Source organism: Crinia signifera, chromosome 6, assembly GCF_055691185.1.
Source record: "Crinia signifera chromosome 6, ASM5569118v1, whole genome shotgun sequence".
Lineage (NCBI taxonomy): Eukaryota > Metazoa > Chordata > Amphibia > Anura > Myobatrachidae > Crinia > Crinia signifera.
The window spans coordinates 84,557,311-84,583,094 of NC_139222.1; the positions used below are offsets into that span (position 1 = coordinate 84,557,311).

General features: G+C 45.9%; 1 long non-coding RNA gene across 1 annotated transcript in view; it reads right to left on the reverse strand.

Moving 5' to 3' along the window:
* LOC146007002 (uncharacterized) overlaps positions 1-24,566 on the reverse strand; it is a 201,506-nt gene extending 176,940 nt beyond the window's left edge. Inside the window, exon 1 of the long non-coding RNA XR_014444188.1 lies at positions 24,450-24,566. This is a non-coding gene — a long non-coding RNA (uncharacterized LOC146007002). The remainder of the gene's footprint in view (positions 1-24,449) is intronic.
* Positions 24,567-25,784: the final 1,218 nt, after the last annotated feature.

Genomic DNA, 25,784 nt, shown 5'->3' on the forward strand with positions numbered 1-25,784 from the left:
ATATATATATATATATATATATATTTTTTTTTTTTACACATTCACCAGCAGGGGGCCGAGCCGGGAGCCACTCATTAATATTCATATATTCACTGCACACTGGTCCCGATCATTACATATGCACGATCGGGACCAGTGACTATAGCGGCTCCCTAACACAGCCCCCTGCCAGCTCTGGGGGGCTCTCCCTGTGTCCCCGACAGCCCTCCTTCACCTCCACAGTGTCCGGCGCAGGCAGGGAGGCTTCCATCTCCCTGCCTGCAGCCGTCCTCCGGCTCCCTGTGGCATTCGCCGGGGGGGTTAAAATTTGCCGCCAGGGGCAGAAAGCCCCTGAGGAGTTGAATAGGGGGTGAGGGAGGGCTGCAGCCCTCCGGAACCCGGCGATTGTGCAGCGAATCCAAAACAGGATTCGCTGCACAAGGGGAATTAAAGTTTTGAATACCTGCATTAGAGTTTTTCTGAGAGTACAGTTGTGTTCAAAATTATTCAACCCCCAATGCTGTAAAGGGGTTTAGGGACTATAGTGTACATTTGGAATTGTATTCAGAATGAAATCCTACAAGGACGTTTTAAAGAACCAAATGCAACTAAAATGACATCAATTGTTTATATAACACAGTAGTAAATGTGTATTTTGTGGTTTCTTCATTGCCACAATTATTCAACCCCTTAAAAAGACTACCACTCTGAAGAAGAGAGGTTAATTCTGGTGTTTTCAATCAGGCATTGAAAACGGATTCAGTATTGAATCCCGGCGGTCGGGATCCCGGCGTTCAGAATCCCGACGCTGGAATCCCGACAGCCGAAATGCCGACAAGGGGGGGGGACGTGGATCGCCCCCCCTTGCGGGCTCGCTGCGCTCGCCACGCAGCGGGCCCGGTGCCTCGCTACGCTCGGCACGCTATTTTATTCTCCCTCCAGGGGTGTCGTGGACACCCCAGGAGGGAGAAAGTGTCGGCATTCCGACGTCGGGATTCCGGCGTCGGGATTCTGAACGCCGGGATCCCGACCGCCGGGATCTTAACTGCATCCCATTGAAAACACCTGTGGATGTCACCGAGCACCAATCAAGCATAATAAGCACCAATTAGGCAGCTTTAAAATGACTGTGATACTCAGCTCCTTCTAGACATTTACTAGTGTGGTTACAAACATGGTGAAGTCAAGAGAATGGTCCAGGAAGACAAGAGAAGAGGTGATTTGTCTTCACAGGAATGGCAATGGCTATAAGAAGATTGCAAAGAAGTTAAACATACCAAGAGACACCATAGGAAGCATCATTCGCAAATTCAAGGCAAAGGGCACTATTGAAATGCTACCTGGTCATGGAAGAAAGAAGATCCTGACTTCGACTGCTGTGCGCTACCTGAAGCGTAGAGTGGATAAAAGTCCCCGTGTGACTGCTGAGGAACTGAAAAAAGATTTGTCAGATGTGGGTATAGAAGTTTCAGCTCAGACAATAAGGCGCACACTGCGTAATGAAGGTCTCCATGCCAGAACCCCCAGGCGCACCCCCTTGCTGTCTCCCAAGAATAAGAAGAGTCGACTGCAGTATGCCAAAAGTCATGTGGGCAAACCACAAAAGTTGTGGGATAGTGTTCTGTGGACTGATGAAACAAAATTAGAACTGTTTGGGCCCATGGATCAACGCTATGTTTGGAGGAGGAAGAACAAGGCATATGACGAAAAGAACACCTTGCCTACTGTGAAGCATGGCGGAGGGTCAATTATGCTTTGGGGCTGTTTTGCTTCTGCAGGTACAGGGAAGCTTCAGCGTGTACAAGGTACCATGAATTCTTTTCAGTACCAGGAGATATTGGATGAAAATGTGATGCAGTCCGTCACACACCTGAGGCTTGGGAGACGTTGGACCTTTCAACAGGACAATGATCCCAAGCATACCTCCAAGTCCACTAGAGCATGGTTGCAGAGGAAAGGCTGGAACATTTTGGAGTGGCCATCGCAGTCACCAGACTTAAATCCGATTGAGAACCTCTGGTGGGACTTAAAGAAAGCAGTTGCAGTGCGCAAGCCTAAGAATTTGACTGAACTGGAGGCTTTTGCCCATGAAGAATAGGCGAAGATACCCGTAGATCGCTGCAAGACACTTGTGTCAAGCTATGCTTCACGTTTAAAAGCTGTTATAACTGTAAAAGGATGTTGTACTAAGTACTAAGATTGAATGTCACTTGGGGGTTGAATAAAAACTAATAATGATGTGAGCACAGAAAAGACATTTGTGGTTATTTCATTATAAACTTAAGTTTATATTTCTCTGACCTACAAGTGCCTCTTTCATGTAAATGTAAGCAAGATGACTGAATGATCAAAATCAATGTCAAACTGGCCAAAACATTCAATTTCAGTGGGGGTTGAATAATTTTGAAGACAACTGTATATTCCAAAAGCTGAGACTCTCCCCTTTCTGCCGACACTAGGAGTTTGTCTCTATCATGCTCAGAATCAGAGATATCAGCCTTCCAGTCCCTGCTCCAGCTACAAACATCTGGTGTACAGCTTTATATTTTTGTCAATGGATTGCTCTGGCTCCTGATCTCTGATCCCCAAGTCTCCAGCACCTCCTGAAAGTTGGGACTCTAGGTTTTTATACTATTGAAGGCTAAGAAATCTATTTCCAGATAATGGCGATATCTGCAGTCAAACAAGCTGCCCTTCCCCCGGAAAATGACGAATATTAAGCCCACTTCATTATCCAACCCTCCCTTGCGTATAAAACACCCCCTACCCCCCTGGAAGTCATTTACAAGGGACCCTTCATTCAGCTCAGTGCCCCCTTCCACAAGTTAGTGTTCTCCCTCCCACCACCTGTGCAGTAATGTAGGGTACACACCACGACGACCCGCTCACGATGCACATTGTGAGCAGGTCGTCAGTGTTTCTTCAGACCCGCTCACGATGATGCGGGGGGCACGACCCGCTCACGATGTGCACCGTGAGCGGGTCCGATCCAATGGCGACCCGCACCTGGCAGTATGGTCGTTATTCAGATCCTACCTGCAGCAGGTAGGATCTGAATAACGACCAACCGACCCGCGGGACCGCACATCGGATCGTTATCGGTCCACACCAGGACAGAAAAGGGCCCAATCACCACACAGTCTACATCCAATTGGTCGGAATTGGATCTAGATTGAGGGGATCGGGCCCTAGTCGTCCTGGTGTGTACCAGGCATAAAGGAGTAATTAGCAGAAGTTACTGCTCCAGGTCCTACATGTCGAGTGGAAGATAGAGCACCCCTGCCACCCGTGGGACATCAAAGCTGCTGCTGATAGCACCCCCCACCCCTAGGAGGGGAGAATGGGTAAGGGCCCCAGTGCATTGCTTTGCCCAGGGGCCCACACTGCTGTTAAGAGGGCCCTGTCTGTGAGGCCCATGCAGGGCAGCCGAGAAGTATGCCGGGCAACCGGTAAAATTTTGGGGGCGTGGTCTAATATGGGGAGGCCATGCCCCCGAAATGTTTAAGGTGGGTGAAAAAAACTGCGTATGCTGTGCTGGCAGCAGGCTCAGCATACTGTAGGTGTGTGCTGCTGCTGCCCGGGAGGGACAGAGGGGGAAAGTATGGTGGGGATTGGACCAGGACCCCCATCGGGCCCCTCCAGTAAGCCTGGGCCTGGGTAATTAGTACCTGCTCCCACCCCCTCTCGGCTGCCCTGGGCCCATGCCAAATACATATCTGTAATTTAGTGTGAAACATTAGTCTTTGTGTGGAGAATGTAAATACTCAAGAAACTTCTTTCATGGTAGCAATGAAATTGTGTATGTTCACCACCATAAGATCCAGCTGGATCTGGGGGCATGCTGGAATCATGACAATGCCATTGTCTATAAATCAGCATACCCACACACATTTATGGAGAGCAATTGAAACTGACCTATAATGTACACTGCTCAAAAAAAAAAGGGAACACTAACAACACATCCTAGATCTGAATGAATGAAATATTCTTATTAAATACTTTGTTCTTTACATAGTTGAATGCGCTGACAACAAAATCACACAAACATTATCAATGTAAATCAAATTTATTAACCCATGGAGGTCTGGATTTGGAGTCACACTCAAAATTAAAGTGGAAAAACACACTACAGGCTGATCCAACTTTGATGTAATGTCCTTAAAACAAGTCAAAATGAGGCTCGGTAGTGTGTGGCCTCCACGTGCCTGTATGACCTCCATTATGACCTTCCATTTGCACAACAGCATGCAAAATTGATTGTCAATCAGTGTTGCTTCCTAAGTGGACAGCTTGATTTCACAGAAGTGTGTTACATTGTGTTGTTTAAGTGTTCCCTTTATTTTTTGAGCAGTGTTATTCTGTAGGGAGGGGGCTCATTATATTCTGTTTTATCTCATGTTAATTTCGGTACTTGTTTCCTAGCATGGCGCCCATCGGGTCCCATCGCATACCTTAACTTAAGGTATGCGATGGGACCCGACCAACCCGATTTCAGGCTTTTTTTGAGGTTTCCCGACAAATGTAAAATCGGGTCCATCGCATGCCATTATAATGGCATGCGATGCAACCGACGCAACCGACCCGATTTTACATCGTAAGCATTGTATGTAATGTTAAATTCCTATGTGAAATCATACCCAATTTTTGATTGTATACCCACCCTGATGGGAAATTTGTATTTCAAATGCCCCCCCATTGTTAACGCCACCCCACGATGAATGCCAACCCTAAGCGTGGTGAGCGCAGCGAGCCCGCGAGGGGCGGCGGTACGCGTCCTCCGACCTTTTCATACCCCCACTACCTACGTCGGCGTGGAGGTGAATATATATAGTGTGGCGAGCGCAGCGAGCCACCGAGCCCAAAGCGTGGCGAGCGCAGCGAGCCCCACGAGGGGACGCGTAATACCTTTGAAGTAATGCGCGTCCCTCGAGGGCTCGCTGCGCTCGCCACACTTCGGGCTCGGTGGCTCGCTGCGCCCGCCGCACTATATAGAATCAACTCCATGCCGACGTGGATAGTGGGGGTATGAAAAGTTCGGAGGATGCGTTCCGCCGCTGCACTCGCCACGCTTCGGGTTGGGTCAATCGCATTGCATGCAATTTGGTTGCATGCAATGCGATTGACCCGATTTTTGCAACCCAATTGCATACAATTAAAATCGGTGGCGCCGTGCTAGGAAACAAGTACCTTAATTTCTATACTTTGGGGAGGGAGGCACATTATTCTCATACTACACACGTTAGGTGGTGGATGGGCTTTAAGTAGTCCTGGAGAGGTGGTGGAACTCCTTTCCCTCTGCCACCTAATTTCCCCCTCTCCCCTCCCTCCATTAGGAAGAGCCAGGACCAACGGTAGAGTTTTGTCACCCACCCCAAAAACTGTAATGCTTTTCTGTTAGATTTACTCTGTAGGGCCAAGGTAGAGGTTGAACCTGTTCCACTTCACCATTGCAGATGGTGGAACTCCTCCCCCTCCCTCCTTCACACACACAAACACACACAAACTTTAACCCCTTAGTGGCAGCACATTACATTCTATATTATAGGGAGTCACTTTATTCTCTATACAATGGGATATACATACACATGTTTAATTCTTTGAATGCCAAGTGAATTTGTCAAATTAGGTGTAAAAAATTGGCAAGCAAACATTTGTATTCATCATAATAACCTGTCGTGTTTACCTTTATAGGAAAATTATCTTTTTTACAAAACATTTTTTATTTGAATTTATTAACAAATGTGAGCGATGCTGGAATTCTTAGCAGATATTTTGAACATTTCTCAAAGGGTTAAGGCAGGATTTTGTCTCTGCCTGCCTCTCAATTGCAGGTGCCTAAACCTAGTGGGGGATCACAGGCAATCAAGCCCTGCTGGTAGTGGGCAATCATCCCCTCTGGGTAACCGATGGGTAGCGTGTCTCTCCTAGCATGTCTATCTGCTACAATAAAGTGATAGAGGGCACTGAAAACATATTTAGGGCCAGATGTACTAAGCTTAAAAAGTGATAAAATGGAGAGTGATAAACAGCCAGCCAATCAGCTCCTACCTGCCATGTTACAGGCTGTGTTTGTAAAATGACAGGTAGGTGTTGATAGGTTGGTGGTTTATCACTCTCCATTTTATCACTTTTCAAGCTTAGTACATCTGGCCCTTAGTGTAATATAAATGGAAACACAAAATGCAATATCCATTAATGACAAACAGAGGCTTTAATTGGTCTTTAAAACGCTTTCAATAGAACATTGCCCAAGTTCTATGGTAAGAGTGTTGCTTTTGCCTTGTATGGATACACTGCAACATGGTTAACCCCTTCCCGACATTTGACGTACATTTACGTCATGGTCGGGAAGCACTTCCCGACACATGGCGTAAATGTACGTCATGGATTTAAACTGTCACCGCGTCTATAGACGCGGTGACAGTTTCAACATGTCTGCTGTCCCTGACAGCAGACATGTCCGTGCATGCCCCGGGGGGGCTGCGATGCCGCCCCCCCGTCGGCGATCGCTGTGATTGGCTGTTCAGTGTGAACAGCCATTCACAGCGTTTTCCTGTGTCACCGGCGAATAACGTTCGCCGGTGACACGGGATCAGAGGTGATTGGTGCTGTAAAGTACAGCACCAATCACCGCGGGGTGTAAGGGTGACACTGGTGTCACCCCACCTCACCCCGCCCGCCCCCAAAGGCCGTGATTGGTCCGTCGGTCCGACGGACCAATCACAGCCAAGGAGGGGGATTTAAACTAACGGTGACTGCACTGCAGACGCCATTCCGGTCTGGAAAGCGTGCAGTGCGGTCACCGTACCCCCCTGCCGCCATACTGACCAGAATACTTGCTGCAATACTTACCTGATCGCTGCTGATTGCTTCCTGGATCCTGTTCAATAATTGTGCCTTCCTGTGAAATTGTGCTGCTGCAGTGTACTAGCTAGATAGATAGAGAGATAGAGAGATAGATAGAGAGAGATAGAGAGAGATAGAGAGAGAGAGATAGAGAGAGATAGAGAGAGATAGAGAGAGAGATAGTGTCAGAGAGTGCTATATTTTGTGCTGCTGCAGTGTGATATAGTTATAGATAGAGAGAGAGAGAGAGAGATAGAGAGAGAGGCCTACTGACAGAGTGCTATATTTTGTGCTGCTGCAGTGTGATAGTTATAGAGAGATAGAGAGAGATAGAGAGAGAGAGATAGAGAGAGATAGAGAGAGATAGAGAGAGAGATAGTGTCAGAGAGTGCTATATTTTGTGCTGCTGCAGTGTGATATAGTTATAGATAGAGAGAGAGAGAGAGAGATAGAGAGAGAGGCCTACTGACAGAGTGCTATATTTTGTGCTGCTGCAGTGTGATAGTTATAGAGAGATAGAGAGAGAGAGATAGAGAGAGATAGAGAGAGATAGTGACAGATTGTGCTATATATTTTTTATATAACTGACTGCTGCCCCCTCCTTTTGTGCTGATCAGTATAAATTAACTGATCAGCAACTTTTTGGGGGCGCAGGTTTTTTTTAATATATAGATATACCTGTCAGTGCTGCTGCTGCAGTGTCATAGAGTGATAGATAGTGATAGATAGTGAGAGATAGAGAGATAGAGAGAGATAGTGATAGAGAGTGCTAAATTTTGTGTCTGCTGTCCCCGCCTTTTGTGCTGATCACTATATCTGAGGTGATCAGCAACTTTTTTGGGGGTACAGAGGTTTTTTTTTTTTTTTATATATACCTGTCAGTTGCACCAAAGGTTGTGCACCTGCTGCACCTCACTGGTAATCAGTGTCGCATCACTGATCACCTTTTTTTTTTGTGTGTGTGCTGTGGGGTATTTTTTTAATTTTTTTTTTTACACACACTGTGATTTTGTGGGTGTCCTGTGGCCGCTGTGCGCTGATCAGTGACGTACATCACTGATCATCTCTTTCGGCACAGGGTTGATCTATTTTTTTTTTTTTTTTTGATCAAATTCCTGTTGCCTTTGAGCGCTGTTCAGTGACAGACGTTACTGACCAACATCTGTGCTCAATTTTTGGCGCAGGACCTTTTTTTTTTTAACCCCTTCCTTTTTTTTTTTTTTAACCCCTTCATTTTTTTTTTTTTAACACCTTCATTTTTTTTTTTTTTTTATTGGTATAAAGTATTTTTTTTTTTTCTGCACTACATACACACTACACACTACATACCCCCCGGATTGAAATAAAGTTTGTGCCCCCCCCTACACTATACACGTGTTGAAACATTTCACTACCGGTAACACAAAAATAAAAATGGCATCCCAAATGTCCTCCCAAATGTCCTCCCAAATGTCATCCCAATCATCCAGGAGAATGTATTCAGTGGAGGAGGCATATGCCATGCTTGCTTCTGACTCTGACACAGCCAGTGATGCAAGCGGGGAATTTGAAGGATTTGCCTTAAGCTCCTCTTCCTCCTCTGCTGATGAGGGACCCCCTCAAAGACGCCCCCGTAGATCAGCTGAGATTCCCCCCCCAATAATTGATCTAGTATGGACCCCACCACCAGACAATTTTGAGCCCCAGGTTCCTGAGTTTTTGGCCATGCCAGGAATCCAATTTGATTCCACAGGTCTCAGAGAAATTGACTTTTTCAAATTATTTTTCTCTGATGATTTTATAAATTTAATGGTGGACCAAACTAATTTATATGCCCAGCAGTTTATTGCTCAAAACCCCACGTCATCATTTGCTAGGTGGACCCCTGTAGATGCAGTAGAGATGATGACGTTTTGGGGTCTGGTGTTTCATATGGGCATAGTAAAAAAGCCAGAAATTAGGCAATATTGGAGTACAGATGTTCTGTACAGTACTCCATTTTACCGTATGGCCATGCCCCGGACTCGATTTGAGACAATTCTTAAATTCATACATTACACCGATAATGCACAGTGCCCACCCAGAGATGATCCCACCTTTGACCGGCTATTCAAAGTCAGGCCGGTCATTGATCATTTCAGTGCCAAATTTGAAGAGGTGTACATCCCTGAAAAATTTATTTGTATCGACGAGTCCCTTATACATTTTAAAGGAAGGGTTAAATTCCGCCAGTACCTTCCCAGTAAGAGGGCAAGGTATGGCATAAAAATGTATAAACTGTGTGAAAGCACCTCAGGGTACACCCACAGGTTTAGGGTTTATGAAGGGAAGGATTCAAGAATTCAACCGCCAGAATGCCCCCCCTCCCTCGTAGGTGTTAGTGGGAAAATTGTCTGGGATTTAGTGCACCCCTTCCTGGATAAAGGTTATCACCTCTATGTGGATAACTTTTACACTAGCATCCCCCTGTTTAAGGCCCTTGGTTCAAGAGGTACAGCAGCTTGCGGTACTGTGCGCAAGAACCAAAGAGGCCTCCCAAAAACGCACATTGCCCAAGTAATGAGAAGGGGTGAAAGCAGGGGAATATGCACCGAAAATATGTTGTTGGTCAAATATAAGGACAAGAGGGATGTCCTTATACTGACAACAATTCACGGAGACAGTACCACCTCCGTCCCTGTACGAGGTACCAGTACCCACACCTCAAAACCTAATTGTATCCTGGATTACAATAGGTACATGGGCGGAGTGGATCTTTCAGATCAGGTACTGAAGCCGTACAGTGCCCTGCGGAAAACAAAAATCTGGTACAAGAAGGTGGCCGTGTATATCATCCAGATGGCACTGTATAACGCTTACGTGCTATTCCGTTCTACCGGCCAGAGGGGGACATTTATGCACTTTCAAGAGGAAGTCATAAAGGGCCTAATATTTGGGAACCAGCAGGCAGAGGGCCCCAGTACTTCTAGTACTGGCCCCCGTATTGTACCAGGGCAGCATTTTCCTGATGAAATCCCCTCCACTGGAAAAAAGGGCAGGACACAAAAAAGGTGCAAAGTTTGCTATAAAAAGGGAATAAGAAAGCAAACTATTTTCCAGTGTGACACTTGCCCCGACAAACCCGGCCTATGTATAAAGGAGTGTTTTAAATTATACCACACATCTATGGAATATTAGGTTCATAATTTCACCGTGCTTCGGGGGTCTTGCTAATGCCACATAGCACCCACCATTCATTCCACCAGAATCTGAGCCGCAAAATCCAAAAATCACTCCTTCCCTTCTGAGTCCTGCCATGCACCCAACTGGTATTTTTTGGTCACATGTGAGGCATTGCCGTACTCGGGAGATATTGGGGCACAGATTTTGGGGTGCTTTTTCTCCTTCATACCTTCTGAAAATGAAAAATTTTGAGCCAGAACTGCATTTTTGTGTAAAAAATGTAATTTTTCTTTTTCACTGCCCACTTGTATCAAAATTGGTGAAACCCCTGGGGGTTTTAAATGTACACTATACCCCTAGATGAATTCCCTGAGGGGTGTAGTTTTCAAAATGGGGTGACTTGTGGGGGGGTTCCACTGTATTGGTGCTTGGGGGGTCTTGCTAATGCGACATAGCACCCACCAAAATTCCACCAGAATTTGTGCTGCAAACTCCAAATATCACTCCTTCCCTTCTGAGTCCTGCCACTTTTTGGTCACACATGAGGCATTGCCGTACTCGGGAGAAATTGGGGCACAGATTTTGGGGTGCTTTGTCTCCTTCATTCCTTGTGAAAATGAAATATTTTGAGCCAGAACTGCATTTTTGTGTAAAAAAATGTAATTTTTCTTTTTCACTGCCCACTTGTATCAAAATTGGTGAAACCCCTGGGGGTTTGAAATGTACACTATACCCCTAGATGAATTCCCTGAGGGGTGTAGTTTGCAAAATGGGGTGACTTGTGGGGGGGTTCCACTGTATTGGTGCAACATAGCACCCACCATTCATTCCACCAGAATCTGTGCTGCAAAATCCAAAAATCACTCCTTCCCTTCTGAGTCCTGCCATGCACCCAACTGGTATTTTTTGGTCACATGTGAGGCATTGCCGTACTCGGGAGAAATTGGGGCACAGATTTTGGGGTGCTTTTTCTCCTTCATACCTTCTGAAAATGAAAAATTTTGAGCCAGAACTGCATTTTTGTGTAAAAAATGTAATTTTTCTTTTTCACTGCCCACTTGTATCAAAATTGGTGAAACCCCTGGGGGTTTTAAATGTACACTATACCCCTAGATGAATTCCCTGAGGGGTGTAGTTTGCAAAATGGGGTCACTTGTGGGGGGGTTCTACTGTATTGGTGCTTGGGGGGTCTTGCTAATGCGACATAGCACCCACCAAAATTCCACCAGAATCTGAGCTGCAAAATCCAAAAATCACTCCTTCCCTTTTGAGTCCTGCCATGCACCCAACTGGTATTTTTTGGTCACATGTGAGGCATTGCCGTACTCGGGAGAAATTGGGGCACAGATTTTGGGGTGCTTTTTCTCCTTCATACCTTCTGAAAATGAAAAATTTTGAGCCAGAACTGCATTTTTGTGTAAAAAATGTAATTTTTCTTTTTCACTGCCCACTTGTATCAAAATTGGTGAAACCCCTGGGGGTTTTAAATGTACACTATACCCCTAGATGAATTCCCTGAGGGGTGTAGTTTGCAAAATGGGGTCACTTGTGGGGGGGTTCTACTGTATTGGTGCTTGGGGGGTCTTGCTAATGCGACATAGCACCCACCAAAATTCCACCAGAATCTGAGCTGCAAAATCCAAAAATCACTCCTTCCCTTTTGAGTCCTGCCATGCACCCAACTGGTATTTTTTGGTCACATGTGAGGCATTGCCGTACTCGGGAGAAATTGGGGCACAGATTTTGGGGTGCTTTTTCTCCTTCATATCTTCTGAAAATGAAAAATTTTGAGCCAGAACTGCATTTTTGTGTAAAAAATGTAATTTTTCATGTTCACTGCCCACTTGTATCAAAATTGGTGAAACCCCTGGGGGTTTGAAATGTACACTATACCCCTAGATGAATTCCCTGAGGGGTGTAGTTTGCAAAATGGGGTGACTTGTGGGGGGGTTCCACTGTATTGGTGCTTGGGGGGTCTTGCTAATGCGACATAGCACCCACCAAAATTCCACCAGAATCTGAGCCACAAAATCCAAAAATCACTCCTTCCGTTCTGAGTCCTGCCATGCACCCAACTGGTATTTTTTGGTCACATGTGAGGCATTGCCGTACTCGGAAGAAATTGGGGCACATATTTTGGGGTGCTTTTTCTCCTTCATACCTTCTGAAAATGAAAAATTGTGAGCCAGAACTGCATTTTTGTGTAAAAAAATGTAATTTTTCATTTTCACTGCCCACTTGTATCAAAATTGGTGAAACCCCTGGGGGTTTGAAATGTACACTATACCCCTAGATGAATTCCCTGAGGGGTGTACTTTGCAAAATGGGGTGACTTGTGGGGGGGTTCCACTGTATTGGTGCAACATAGCACCCACCATTCATTCCACCAGAATGTGTGCTGCAAAATCCAAAAATCACTCCTTCCGTTCTGAGTCCTGCCATGCACCCAACTGGTATTTTTTGGTCACATGTGAGGCATTGCCGTACTCGGGAGATATTGGGGCACAGATTTTGGGGTGCTTTTTCTCCTTCATACCTTCTGAAAATGAAAAATTTTGAGCCAGAACTGCATTTTTGTGTAAAAAAATGTAATTTTTCATTTTCACTGCCCACTTGTATCAAAATTGGTGAAACCCCTGGGGGTTTAAAATGTACACTATACCCCTAGATGAATTCCCTGAGGGGTGTAGTTTTCAAAATGGGGTGACTTGTGGGGGGGTTCCACTGTATTGGTGCTTGGGGGGTCTTGCTAATGCGACATAGCACCCACCAAAATTCCACCAGAATCTGAGCCGCAAAATCCAAAAATCACTCCTTCCGTTCTGAGTCCTGCCATGCACCCAACTGGTATTTTTTGGTCACATGTGAGGCATTGCCGTACTCGGAAGAAATTGGGGCACATATTTTGGGGTGCTTTTTCTCCTTCATACCTTCTGAAAATGAAAAATTGTGAGCCAGAACTGCATTTTTGTGTAAAAAAATGTAATTTTTCATTTTCACTGCCCACTTGTATCAAAATTGGTGAAACCCCTGGGGGTTTGAAATGTACACTATACCCCTAGATGAATTCCCTGAGGGGTGTACTTTGCAAAATGGGGTGACTTGTGGGGGGGTTCCACTGTATTGGTGCAACATAGCACCCACCATTCATTCCACCAGAATCTGTGCTGCAAAATCCAAAAATCACTCCTTCCCTTCTGAGTCCTGCCATGCACCCAACTGGTATTTTTTGGTCACATGTGAGGCATTGCCGTACTCGGGAGAAATTGGGGCACAGATTTTGGGGTGCTTTTTCTCCTTCATACCTTCTGAAAATGAAAAATTTGGAGCCAGAACTGCATTTTTGTGTAAAAAAAATAATTTTTCATTTTCACTGCCCAGTTGTACCACAATTGGTGAAACCCCTGCGGGTTTGAAATGTACACTATACCCCTAGCTGAATTCCCTGAGGGGTGTAGTTTGCAAAATGGGGTCACTTGTGGGGGGGTTCCTAACTTTTAGCATGTTATGGTGCCTAGAAACCTACATGGTGCCTAAAAAATAATCTCATAAAAAGGAGGCTCCAAAATCAAGTAGGTGCTCCTTCTATTATGAAGCCTGTGGTTTGGTCACCGTGCACACTAGGGCCACATATAGGATATTTATGAAAACAAAAGAATTGGGGGAATCAATTTTTAGTCACATTTCTCTAGTAAAATGTACTGTGTTCCTTAGAAAAATGTATTAAAATTGCAAATCTGCAAAAAAAAAGAAATTTTGAAATTTCACCTACACTTTGTTTTAATTCCTGTGAAACACCTAAAGGGTTAACAAACTTCCAAAATGCTGTTTTGAATACTGTGAGGGGTGCAGTTTTTGAAATGGCATCATTTATGGGGGTGTCTCACATACAAGTCCCTCAAAGTCACATCAGAACTGAACTGGTCCCTAAAAAAATCAGTGTTTGAAATTTTCTTGAAAATTTGAGAATTTGCTATTCATATTGTAAGCCTCCTAGTGTCCCAAAAAATTAAAAGGAAGTTGAAATAATGATGTCAACATAAAGTAGACATATGGTCTATGTTAGTTATTCACTATTTTGAGTGGTAAGATTATTTGTCTCACAAGCAGAAAATTTAACATTTTGCAAATCGCTAAATTTTCCATTTTTTCACGATATTTTGGTATTTTTCACAAAAAAACACAGACTGTATCGACCCAAATTTACCACTAATTTGAAGTACAATGTGTCACGAAAAAACAATCTCAAAACCACTGGGATAAGTAAAAGCAAAAAAAAGTTATCCCCACTTAAGTGAGACATGTCAGATTTGAAAAAAATGGCTCTGTCAGGAACGCAAAAACTAGCTCTGTCAGGAAGGGGTTAAAGCATACTGGAAATATCAGCAATGCCACAGAAACTGCAGTTGTGCAAACTGAGGTAGACAATGAAATTTAGCAGATGCACTAGTTATTTCACAAATATAAAGTAGCACATGGATTGAAAATGACCGGGAAATAAATAAAGTTGGCCCTGTGCACATATTGCTCTGCTTTTAGCTCTCCTAGTCATAAATCTTTTTTGAAACAGAAATTATATCCACCTATTTCCCGGAAAAGAAGGATGGATCACTACAGCGAGACAGGGTCAACATCAATTTATCTGCATAAGTCTTTGTCACCAGAGATGTCAAAGTTTTATCAGCCGAGATAAAGCATGTTTGATTTTGCTATTAACTTGAACAGCTTTGTTTGCTACCATGTTTAGGCCAGGAGAGTTTCAGTTAACAGACCTTTTGCCGTGTCATTGTTTAACAACGTATCAGTAAACAACATACAATTTCTTAGAATATGTTGATAATGAGTAAGCCAGGGTTGCCTACCTGGCCCTCTCCTTCAGAGAGAAAATGCTCTGTTCCTGGACTTCCCTGGTAATGTATGATTGCCATCACCTGTGGTGAAACACCTTTCTTATCAATTACCTAGCTCCCCACAGGTGATGGTAATCATACATTACCAGGCAAGTCCAGGAACAGAGCATTTTTTTTCTCCCTCATGTGCTCTGCCTAAGTGGCATTACCATTGGTAAGGTGATCCCTCCCTCCGGGATGCTTTTTGGCTTCTTTGGGCTGCTGTGGGGAATGCGCATGCACTGTACCTACTTCGGTATTGCAAATGCACTGGTCCCAGTGCCTGTCATCTGTATTGCACAGACGCCGGGACTGTGATTTCTCTTCTATGAGCTGCTGCCGAAGCAGCCCATAGAAGCTGGCCGCATGCGCTGTAGAGAGGTTGGTACTACGCATGCGCCGTTCCCAGCAACTGTCATTATTGTGCAATCTTTGGGACCACAGCAGTGGCAGGGAGTCCATTAGGAGAAGCAGCGGGGACCAGGGGGGGGGGTATGGCGGCATCGCAGCCAGCGGCAGCCCCCCTCCTACTGTATGGTAGGAGCCGTCACTGGTAAGCACTACTCGAGTTTGGAGGAGGAGCCTGATACAGGACCATAAAAAAAAAACTATACTTTATAGGCAAGCTCCGTATTATGGAGCAGAACAAGAGACCTAACTGCTGCAACTGGAACAGCAACACAAGGGGCCAAATGTAATAGTGAGAGTTTCAGAAAGTGAGAGATTTTGGAAGAGTTTTCCCTTTTTTTTAAGGCAGAAATCATTTACATTGCAAAACCAGATTGATTTTGCCATGTAATTGATTGCTGCTTTAAAAAAAATAGGAAAACTCTCCCAAAATCTCTCACTGGGGGAGATTCTCTAAGAATCTCCGCCCCCCTTCGCCTCTCTTCGCATTTATAATTATCGCATATGTTCTAACATATGCGATAATTATAGCAAAGGACAGCTCTTGCGTTAAGAGCTGTCCTTTGCGGTGAGAGTTGCCGGCCCCAGCAAGGTCCCGGCGGCTCCCCCCTCCCTCACACTGATAACGGGGTTTTTACCACATTTTGCGCTTAGAGAATCTCCCCCAATTTCTGAAACTCTCACCGGTACTTCTGTAGTTTCACGGCGCCGCCGCGCGCACACTCTGTCTCAGAAACTTGGCAGACTGCCAGAGGCTCTGATTAACCGTGCGCGTGCCGCTCTAGCTCAGACAGAGTGTGCTCGCGCCGCTCTAGCTGTACTGACAGCTACGTAAACAGCGTGGCGGCCGGGCAGCAGCAGCAGCGCGCTGCCCAGGCGCTGGCAGGTCACTGTGGTACTTGTAGTTCCACAGTGAAATAGGCAGCGCCTGGGCAGCGCTGACAACAGCGGGGGCAAGTGGACACACCCCGGGCACAACGCTGACGTGCCGGGGCTTGTAAAGTACTCACCCCGGCACACCGCTGTGTCCCCCATGTACACGCTAAATCCAATGGCTTGCAGCCTAGATCTAGGCGCTAATGCGCCTGGATTCACACTCCCTGCAAGCCGCTAAGGAGGAGGGGGGCACCTGGATTTAGGCGCAAAACCCTCTGAATCCAGGCGCCTTGAGAGCCGCTAAGGAGGAGGGGGGCGCCTGGATTTAGGCGCAAAACCCTCTGAATCCAGGCGCCTTGAGAGCCGCAAAGAAGGAGGGGGGCGCCTGGATTTAGGCGCAAAAGCCAGGCTCCCTGGGAGCCGCAAAGGTGGTTTAGCATCTAAATTTAGACGCTAAAGCGCCTGGATTTAGTTGGGTGGAGGGGTACATCTAAATTTAGACGCAAAAGCATCTAAATTTAGCTGGGTTTAGGGGTACACTATTAAAGCCCGTCCACAGTGGCAGTAGTCGACGCAACAGCTGTCGACTGTGTAAATCCCACTATCCACGCCCACCCGAAGCGTGGCGAGCGGCGGCGGTACGCGTCCTACGACCTTTTCATACCCCCACTATCCACGTCGGCGTGGAGTTGAGAATAGAATAGTGTGGCGAGCGCAGCGAGCCACCGAGCCCGAAGCGTGGCGAGCGCAGCGAGCCCCGCGAGGGGACGCGGATACCTTCACAGGTAAACGCGTCCCCTCGCGGGCTTCACAGGTGTCCGCAGCGACGCGGACACCTGTGAAGCCCGCGAGGGGACGCGTTTACCTGTGAAGGTATCCGCGTCCCCTCGCGGGGCTCGCTGCGCTCGCCACACTATTCTATTCTCAACTCCACGCCGACGTGGATAGTGGGGGTATGAAAAGGTCGTAGGACGCGTACCGCCGCCGCTCGCCACGCTTCGGGTGGGCGTGGATAGTGGGATTTACACAGTCGACAGCTGTTGCGTCGACTACTGCCACTGTGGACGGGCTTTAATAGTGTACCCCTAAACCCAGCTAAATTTAGATGCTTTTGCGTCTAAATTTAGATGTACCCCTCCACCCAACTAAATCCAGGCGCTTTAGCGTCTAAATTTAGATGCTAAACCACCTTTGCGGCTCCCAGGGAGCCTGGCTTTTGCGCCTAAATCCAGGCGCCCCCCTCCTTCTTAGCGGCTCGCAAGGCGCCTGGATTCAGAGGGTTTTGCGCCTAAATCCAGGCGCCCCCCTCCTTCTTAGCGGCTCTCAAGGCGCCTGGATTCAGAGGGTTTTGCGCCTAAATCCAGGCGCCCCCCTCCTCCTTAGCGGCTCTCAAGGCGCCTGGATTCAGAGGGTTTTGCGCCTAAATCCAGGCGCCCCCCTCCTCCTTAGCGGCTTGCAGGGAGTGTGAATCCAGGCGCATTAGCGCCTAGATCTAGGCTGCAAGCCATTGGATTTAGCGTGTACATGGGGGACACAGCGGTGTGCCGGGGTGAGTACTTTACAAGCCCCGGCACGTCAGCGTTGTGCCCGGGGTGTGTCCACTTGCCCCCGCTGTTGTCAGCGCTGCCCAGGCGCTGCCTATTTCACTGTGGAACTACAAGTACCACAGTGACCTGCCAGCGCCTGGGCAGCGCGCTGCTGCTGCTGCCCGGCCGCCACGCTGTTTACGTAGCTGTCAGTACAGCTAGAGCGGCGCGAGCACACTCTGTCTGAGCTAGAGCGGCACGCGCACGGTTAATCAGAGCCTCTGGCAGTCTGCCAAGTTTCTGAGACAGAGTGTGCGCGCGGCGGCGCCGTGAAACTACAGAAGTACCCTCTCACCCTATTGCATTTGGCCCAAGGTCTTCAAAGGCAGTGAGTGCCAGAGGCGGAATTTCCTGGTAAACACATATCTAGTCTACCTATGCCCCGAATGTGTCCACAAATGGGGAAGCCTTTATGAGCACTACAGTAGTGTAGTGTAGTGTAGTGTAGAAAATCAGAACAAATATCTGAGGCTATAAAGGGATAACCACAGTTATGCCCTGTGTGCACTGTTCACAAAAATAACCAGAGTACAATAAATAAAATCTATTATGTACATCATGAAAATCACTTATAATACTGACATACCCAGATGCATACTACTAATAATAATAAAATTAAATTATAATAATAATCTAACATACAGTATAATAATAGAGGCTCTGTTTAATGTCCGGGTCTTTTAACTGCAGCACAACAGAGTTCTCTATCTTGTTGACACCAGTATAGTGGGATTAAGGGTTTAAGGCACATTCATATATCTAAGCATGGAACTGTAAGCTGCTAAAGGGAATGAGTGATTCCAGATGGATGACTAGAAATTCATGTCAGGCCCTTGTTCTTATTTTAAGTGAATCGACGGAGTATAATCTGCTTGTAAGACTGGGTCAGGATTATACAAACCACAGCCATAGAAAAACATGGAGGCTTTTTACATGACCTCATTTATTAAAGGCGTACTGACACCTAAATGTATTTTTAGTTCTCCTTGCTGGGTTCTTAAAAGACCCAGTGCCTGGCCAACAATCAACTAAGCCACGGCAGCTGTAAATGTGCAGATGGTGTTCATTTACCCATGTCAGGTGTATAATAAATTAGGGTATTTCTCTTTGTTATAGACAAACAAAAGTATCGCTGGTGTTTAAGTATATTCAATAGTTTCCAAATAAATCACTTGAAAATATTAATAGCAAGAAATATAATGACCCAGGACATGGTGCTTGGGATTCAGGACATTGGTCACTGGTGTCACATCTGAGAAATGCTCATGGTTATAGAGATATAGGGGGCATGACCTAGTTAACCCTTAAAAATCCCTCTAATTTTACAAGAACAATGGGTCTGATTCTGTTTTGACTAGGGAAGCTGCGAAGATTGCATCTTATGAGTGACAGAGAGCACGCCCTGCCGAAAATCCCCTCGCATGTCTCCCATAACACGCTGGACGTTCCCATGGCCGACCCCCGTTTCAGCCACCATCCGCCCCAAACCTTGCGAACAGCTCGGTGACTATGCAAGTCGCCACAGCCATTCACAAAGGGGAGCTGCACATATATGCACACAAAAGACCGTGCGCATGCACAGACCCACAAACATCAGAACCCGGTTGAATTCGGCCCCATCCGTATGAATTAGAATGACCCCCAATATGTAGTAACACAATTGCTGCCGCCATTCCCGTAGGTCTCTGAAGCTCTGTAAAGAATAGTTTTTATGCAATAGCTAATAGTGTACCTATGGGCTGTACTGGCATCACTGGAGAGGGATTTTGTGATGAATCCCCTTGTCTGTGATTGCTTCTGCCATGGAGGGCAAGCTCATTTATTAAGCCAGGACTCTTATCCGAGCATTTCCGGCATACAGGGACTGGCTGGTAACATTCACACTGGAGACAGATGCAAAGAAGTGGTCCAGCTTTTCTACTGGCGCATGCAACAATTTTAGGCGGATCTGGAAATTATCACACGAAAAACCATGTACATCACTCATTCAGTATGGAAATGTTGCTCTTTTTGCTATGTTTCCGATTATGGACCAAAGTCTTTCTTGGCCCTTCTTGTGTATTTATTGTTAATTCCACTACAAAGCCCTTCCTTTACCTACAACAACACATCCATATGTGCAAGGAGTAAGACACCATTTTTTTGTGTCTTTAGATGCTTAAATAGCACTCAGAGTGTTCTCAGATTCATCATTGGTCACATCATCAAAACTGCATCTGGGTATATAAATACAGCAGCAGCTCCCCAGGAGTACTTCATCTGACTTGACACTTGATGTGTCATTTTTGTACATGTGATATATCGGGAACGTTCAAGGGAAATCGGATGCGATACATCATGGTTGCGAAAAAGCATTCGCAATGTGCACCTGACGACTGCACATACGAGTTATCTTCCGTGCAGCACATCTGACCTCCGTCTCTGAACCAATGTGCACAGAACCGTGCATTGGATCGATTTGGCTGTCAAACATATGCAATTTGGCCCGATTTTTCAGCCCGATCCATTGGAATCGGTTGAAAACAGGCCAAATTGCAGTAGTGTATGGGGGCCTTAACACTCCCATAAGATTCAGCATCTCTGTCAGCAGGATTAGCCACCCACCACAGGAATTGCCATGGGCAATTTCTCCAATGACTCACTTCTCCACTCTTTAATCACTGCATCATATATCTCCCCCACTGTCCACTACAAGAATTTAATGTGTTTCAACATGTAAACACATAAATAATGAAGGATAAAGCTAATTGTGGCCTTTTTGAATGATATAATTCATAATATGGTACAGTGTGTACGCAATGAATGACGAACTATATTGGCAATGGCTGCCCGTACAGAGAACAAACCTGGTGACCTCCTTGAATGATTTCTTTAACAACATTGTTCAGTATGTATGCTCAATATCATTCACCGGCAGTATCAAGTTACATACTTGATTGAGCGAATCGTTACGTGTGTATGTTCCTGGGGAAAAAAGAAGAAATTACCGGGTTGAAAATTAGTACTCAGGGGCCCTGAGTACTAATGGGCCCACTGAATTTCCTGTCACCCTCTTCCTGTCACCAATGTTTTTTCTCTCTCACACTCTGCCCCCCCCCCCCCCCCCATGCCTCTCCCTGTCACCCATTGCTGTGTTGTATGTTTTGAACTTACGTTAGGGTGGAGGAAAGGGGCCCAAATTATATTTTTGAACCTGGGCTCAAAACCCACAATTTCCACTACTGATATACCGATGAAGCTGCTCTCATTAGAGCGGCTCCCAGCTCGACTACCGCCATGCGCAGTCCACCATAATGCTACCTGCACGCGAGATGCACTCGCACTCCATCTCGACAATGGGACGCGCGAGCATGTGAGACGAAAATAGCGAGAGCTACTCTGTCAGTAGCTTAACCTGACTTGGAGAAATATTCGTCACTTTGTCCCTCTATGGGTGTCCATGACACCCATAGTGGGAGAATAAAATAGTGTGCCAAGCATAGCGAGGCACCGGGCCCGCTGCGTGGCAAGCGCAGTGAGCCTGTAAGGGGAGGCAATCCACGGGCCCCCATGCACCATACTCAATATGCTGCATTGTCTCCACTCATTCTGTCGCTGTGCAGTACTGTAACTCTGCGTTCCAGTGATGCTGACATGGCTACACAGAACATTATACTCTCGTGCTCCCGATATCGTGAGAGAAAAGGTGGATTAACAATAACTAATTATTAGCGCTTGTCTTGTGTTGCTGACTCAGAGCAGCTGCTTGTATGGGAGTAGTCAATTCCCTATTAAACAAATATGTAAAAAAAAAAAAAAGGGAAAAGAGCAGCACTGGTAAAATAATCAAACACGTGTATCAATTCAGATGGTATATTTAATAACACATATAAAAAACAAGAAATATCAAAGAAAATCGAAACCATGTGCATCAGTGAATTCCACCCACTGGTGAACAAGCCTCTAGGCGAAACCCACGTCCAGAAAAGGTATGACTTTCACAGATGGGAGGTAATAATGCTTAAAGGAGGAACATGGAGTCCCTATGAAGTTAAGTAAACTATGCAGTCCACTATCCCTTAATTCTATATTTGAATAGAGTGTATTCTAAGAGTTTCATATGTACTGATAGGACTGATCAACTGCTATTGGGAAGAGGGTGTATATTATATAAGAGTTTACATTGTCTATTAAGACTACATGTTTATGTGCAAAAAAGATATATATCTTATCTGTAATTCTTATTAAGGGATTCTCATTGTGTCCGGACCCTGTTTGATCCCCTGCGCTGGCTACAACCTACAGGGTTGATACTGGACTTCAACAGCAGATCCCTATATCTTCTTTCTACTGCTCTCAGTATTTGGTCTCGACAGAATCACCCCCTCATCCGGTCCATTCACTGTCCTGGAGACACACGGCCGGACAGTAAGAATGATCTGAGACTCAAGAGAGCAGTCTTTGTATGTCCCTTTTCTCCCAAATGCAGGATATTTATTTCCATGTTAAGAGATATATATATATATATATACATACACACACAGTATATAGCATCAAAAATCTAAACAATTATTTGTTATGAGGATACCACAGGTTCAGTGGCGTAACTATAAAATTTGCTCCCCCAAACAAACAAAAAAAAATCCTAAGCCCCGCTCTGCCCACACAAGTCTTGTGTAGGTCCCCCCATGTGTCTGAAAGAGGCAACTGAGCAAGGGGCTGCCGAGTGTGGGACTGAGCGGCAAGGGGCTGAGTGGGGGAGTATAGCCTTGGGGCCCCTCAAGACATCCGGCCCGAGATAGCTGTCCCTTTTGATCCCCCCTGTTGCAGGGCCTGCACATAATGCCACACACTGTAATGCCCATTACACATAATGCCACACACCATAATGCCCATTAAACATAATGCTGCACACCGCAGTGCCCATTAAACATAATGCCTTGCTCGTTATCAAGGGGACTTACATGCTCATTGTCAAGGGGGACATGACGCACATTCTGTCGGCTGTGGCCCCTCCAAAAATGGCTGCCGCTTTGGAGGAGACAGTAGAGGTCCAGCCTGGCCAGATGTGGTGGCGTCGTCAGTGAGGGGTGTGGGTATGTTGGGCATTAGGGGGTGCCGGGGCACACCCGGCACCCCCTCCTCTGCACGCCTGTGCTAAGGTGCATGTTACATAAAAGTTAGCAATGCTCTTTTGATTCTATAGCGGACTAGTTATGAAATTACACTGACATTATTGTAAGCAGAGAAACTGTGCGGCAAGAGCCTAATAAAATGGGTTTCCTTGGCCAACAGCAACATGTAAGCCTCACGTCATAAAGTGCAGTGCTGTAGGATGGAGTGGTGTAAAGCCCACCGACACTGGACTGTGGATCAGAGGAAACAAGTTCTATGCAGTGACAAATAACGAGTCACTGTTTGCAGCCTGATGGGTTAGTCTGGGATCGCCAGATGCCGGGAGAATGTCACCGGGCTTGGCCCCTTATCTCCAAGTGACAGGCAATCCTATTGCTTTAGCATACCAAGCCACCACTCAACTTCTGTCATTTCAGACATTGTGCTGCAAACTTCTATGTGTGACCATACTAATGGAGCCCCATGGGATATGGTCTTGTCAGCCTGAATAACAAATAGACAGAATGGACAAATGTTTTCTGTCCGTTTTTAATGCACCCAACAAATATCACTGATAGCAATATTCTGTAACGTGATTGAAGGTTCAATGTAATACTATCAAATGCTATCATTTTAAATGTGAAACATATTCTTTTCAGGCCTCATATCCTCAGCAAAACAAGTCCTATTAGATATTCTGCAAACTTTATCATAACATTTCTTCATTTCTGGGCTTGCTTGAAATTACAACAATTCCTTTCACATTCCACGTTCCGCCGTGATGCCTCTGCCATCTCTCAAAACCTTATGATCCGAAATCTATCCCCCTTCCCCTCCTTTGGCTGATAGACTGGAGTATGACATACTTATTATCATCTTGCAGCCTCACCAATAAGCACTGTTTGTGCTCTTCCTCTATTGAAATCCGGTTATTCACATTCAGCTGGGCAGCAGCCCCATTCATCATACGGTTTCACAAAGGTCAGTCAGCCTGTTCTCCTTCGTTAATCTTTGTTTTTGCTATCTGACTTATGAAAACTGAGCCCCAGCACACGACTCGCTGCTATCCAAGGGGATTTATAGTTTGTTACAGAGATATGTGGCACAATATTACATAGTAAATGTATAGTAAAAGCTTTTGGATATTAATTATTATTATATAATAATCATAACAAATTTATTATTATTTGTATTGATAATCAGCTGACTTCTTATTTTACATTTACTATATCATCATCATCATTATTATTAGGGTATTTTCTTTATCAGATCAGTGGAATGCATAGAAATAGATTTTGGTTGTCCCTGTATTACATAATTCTCAAACAATACCTACAGTCTTGTTTACTAAGCATTCATTTGTGGGAAAATCTGACATAAGGTCTCCTCGGTTTTCCAATAAACAGCACTGGCTGAACCACCAGGGGGCTTACACTGCACTAGAAGGATATAGCATGGGGCCCCAATATTATGACACCATAAAACCATCCCAAACTGGTCAACCTGTGCCTGGAATCCCCCCCCCCACCAGGCCTGATGGCAGTGGGTATGGTGCTAATGGAGTAAAATATATTTATTTATTTACAGTTTCTTATACAGTATAGTGCAGCAGATTCCATTTGTCACAAACCTGAATTATTATGCAGGTTGTCTTCAGTTGCAGTGTTCTGAGAACTCCCCAGCCTGGCTTCATTTGGACTGCATCTGCCTTTCTCTGCAATGCTTCAGCTCTAATTGTGCACCTGTGGTATTCCAGCTTGCTACAGAGTACACTAATCAGCTATTAACCTCTCAAGTGCCTGATTGCACCATTGGGTTTGCACTACTGTTCTCTGCAGTAACACTCTCAGTAATCATTCTCCCCTGTTGGCATTCGCACCAGAACCCATATCGGAGATTACTTGAGGCAACTTCAGGAGCATTCATCCAATCATTGAAAGGAAAGGTATTTAAAAGCCTGGCTCAAGGAGACAGAGGCTGCTCTGAGCAACATTGCTATCTCGCTCTGTTACCCAGCCTCGAGCAGCTCTCCTGACGCATCAGGTGATTCTCTTTCCGTCCGCACCCATCACTCAGCAGCTTCCTGGTCTTCAGTATCCAAGTGGGCAGAGGCGAATTGGCCCACCGGGAAACCGGGCCATTTCCCGGTGGGCCGGTCCAGATTCCCCACTGGCAGGGCCGCCGACCGTGCCTCCGGGGCTGGTGTCATCCTAGGTGCAAGCGGCCGCAGCCTGGTAACAAACAGCAGCATTGCCCAAAACAAATATGGCCGCTGCATATATGCATATATTATATGCACGTATGCGGCAGCCATATTTGTTTTGGCCTATGGTGCACTGTTTGCTGTGACCAGGCTGTGGCCGCTGATGTGGATGACGTCACCACACCACCGATGCGGCGGACCGAAGTACGTAGTTCCCCCCCCCCCCTCACTGTCGGCTCCCTGCAACGGGGGAGGGGGGGTCAGTACCTGGGCCCCTCCTGCAGACCCGGGCCCTGGTAAAATGTACCCCCCCTCGACAGCCTGACTATAGGCCTCAGGAAGAATGACCCAACATGCCAGCACTTGTGGAACAGTTATTTAAATAGAAGTAATATTGGGAAACTACATGATTACAGTGGTTCTGTAATGGTTGTACTGAATTCTGATGCAGCAACCAGTAAATCTGCTAGTTTTTGGAGCCCAGTGAGCAGGTATACAGGCTACCACAATGCTGCCCTGCCCAGGTGCCCCATCCATGTGCACGGCTGAGAATGCATAAGTAGCCACGCACATGAGGGCAAAACCATTCGGAATTTCTCACCATCTAATAGTTCTCCCCTCCGTTCAGTGTCCAGTAAGTCTAGACCAGGGCTGGGCAACACCGGCCCTCCAGATGTTAGTGAACTACACATCCCAGGATGCTTTGCATTCGTTTTGCTATGTGGCCATGCTGAAACTGATGCAAGGCATGCTGGGATGTGT